Source organism: Pollicipes pollicipes, unplaced genomic scaffold, assembly GCF_011947565.3.
Source record: "Pollicipes pollicipes isolate AB1234 unplaced genomic scaffold, Ppol_2.1 Scaffold_4740;HRSCAF=5597_pilon_pilon_pilon, whole genome shotgun sequence".
Lineage (NCBI taxonomy): Eukaryota > Metazoa > Arthropoda > Thecostraca > Pollicipedomorpha > Pollicipedidae > Pollicipes > Pollicipes pollicipes.
The window spans coordinates 37,559,807-37,562,196 of NW_023596545.1; the positions used below are offsets into that span (position 1 = coordinate 37,559,807).

A 2,390-nucleotide genomic window follows, 5' to 3' on the forward strand; every position below is an offset into this window, starting at 1 on the left:
TGATATAAATACTGCTGAAGTCGACGTGGAAAAGAAGAGCGAGTATGCGAAGTGCCAATACGGGTCCCGACTCTCGGCCCAGGCGCCGGGAAATGGAGCGACGAATCGAGTAACGCGGTCAACCTTTGGCATAGTTAGGTCAGAACATGCCCACCAGTCAAACGCTTGCCACACGTAGCGCTGTGGCACGTGCCGGCCCGGTGGGCAGCCTGTGGGTGTGAGGGACGGTGTATCCTGTCGCGCCCTCTCCGGCTTTACCGACCGGCCTGTTCCTCTGGAGTTATTCTCGCTGCCGACACCCCCACCAATCAAGACGGTGTTGCGGCCGGCCACACTCTAAGCCGACGTCCGTACAAAAAAAAAACGACTGGTAAGCGATAGAAAAGATGTATTGGAATACAATGATTACGCCGCATCTAGCCAGCTAGTGATAGCTTCCATGATCTACGGCCGGGCTGCCCGCCCTCCACGCCACATTAAAAATAGCTGCACAGTGCATAATCTCCCCGTGCCCACACACTTCGTCCCACATCCGGACCGGGTTACACGCCTCCAACCACCAAATCAACGCGGAAATCGAGTGGAATCTGGTACTGCCGGCGTCTCGCGGCGTCGTCACGGGGCAGACGGTGCGGACGTCCGCCAGATGGCGTGCGGGACGCCAGGTGTTGCTGGGAGCGGCCGGCCGTCCCGGAGTGGGCGGAGCGGCCGCGGCGCCGCCCGCTACAGGTCCGTGTCGTACCAGGCGGCCACCTGCGGCACGGCCGGCGCGCGCGGTCACGGCACCGTCGCGCGGCACGTCCACCCTCCGCCGACGCGCGGCTACACTCGCGGCAGCACATCATGAACAGGCATCTGGCGGTCCGGTCACCGCGTGCGGGTGGGCGACACCGCCCCAGGTAATACGTGGCTGACCCCGGGCCCGGTTGTCCCCGCTGCAGAAAGCGCGAACATCGCTCGATCCCGACCAGCCATTATATACACTGGTACACTGTCATGCTGCTTTACGATCTAAGTCAAGTGTCGCACCTGGTCACTGTCCCAAGAAACTTTGTCGCACCAATTTGCTGCACCAGTGACGATTTGCTGGGACAGCACTGATCTAAACAGCACGTATGGGTCGGTGCTGTCCCTATGCCCGTGTCACAGCCGGCCATATCCGTGTCGGACGAAGCGCAACCGTGCGGATGTTCCTCTGTCTGTGCACCCCCGTGGTACATACCTGACGTCCGAGAGCACTGGGCGCCCTGTGCGACAGTCGTCCACGTGACAGCCGGCCACCCCTGACCGCAGGCTGTTGTCGGCCAATGTCGTAACCGGCTGTCGTCTTTGTGACCGTACCTGTCATCACCGGGGCTTCTAACGCACCCCGCCACCGTCAGCCCGGCTTCCCTACAGAGCCGGCCGTGCCGCGTCCGGCCCGGCGGCCGCCCCCACCCACCTGGTTGTTGTCGCGCGGCGGCTGCGGCGGCAGGTCGACCATGTTGTCGAAGGCCATGTCGGGCGGCCCGGAGCCGGGCGCCGGCACGCCCACCGGGTCGAGCGGGCCGTAGTTGGAGCCGGGGCCGGCCGAGCCCAGCTCCAGGCCCTCCATCGAGGCCACCGGCACCGGGTCATAGCCTGCCGGGGCCGGCGGGGCGCCGCGTCACACGCCAGACGACAGCCCACAGACAGCGGCAGCAGACGGCAGACAGACGGAGCACACACGACAGACAGTGGGTGGCAGACAGACGGCCGACAGCAGAGCTGTCGGACGTTTGGACTTGCCACAGCTGATTCCCATAATTTCAATATTAGATGGAGGACTAACATCCGGAGGAAATCATTCCTCCATATTGCACCCCTTATTTCACGTCTCTTCTGTCTCCACTCTTCAATGGCTAATTCTGATTGCGGGACGTACACCTAATCAAACGCGGTAAGAAGACTTGAAGAGTTCTAAATAGCAACGGAAGACCAGTAGATACACCAGTACATGCCGCTAAGTGTGGTACGTCGACATGGATTTTTACATTTTTAAAACTATTTCTACCAGTAGAAACAGTTTAAAATGATGGATCTTAATCTTGTTTCGATGACCTTTCTGATCTTTAAAGGGAGTATTTCGCAAGTGAAGATAACAAAGCAAGCATCGGATATGATGAAATGAGCTCACTTTTAGCTGTTGCTATACTTTTCTAAGTGGAAAAGACAGCTCCAGACAGCACAACTCTGTTCAATAAATATGCTCTTCGCTGAGTCATGTTTTGATTATGTTATCGTACTTTGCACAACATTGATTGAGAGCCACCTAATGGCTGTTATACCTGGAAATCGCGCTCACAAACGCCAGATATGAACCCTTCGACCATTATAATTTTTGGCCTTAATCGCCGCATAGCTTGTGGAAT

General features: G+C 57.9%; 1 long non-coding RNA gene across 1 annotated transcript; it reads right to left on the reverse strand.

Annotated features, from left to right (window-relative positions):
• Positions 1-371: 371 nt before the first annotated feature.
• On the reverse strand, positions 372-1,618 carry LOC119099335 (uncharacterized). The gene is made up of 2 exons (XR_005094346.1): positions 1,442-1,618; positions 372-753 (listed from the first exon to the last, which is right to left on the reverse strand). It is a non-coding gene; the product is annotated as an uncharacterized LOC119099335 (long non-coding RNA).
• Positions 1,619-2,390: the final 772 nt, after the last annotated feature.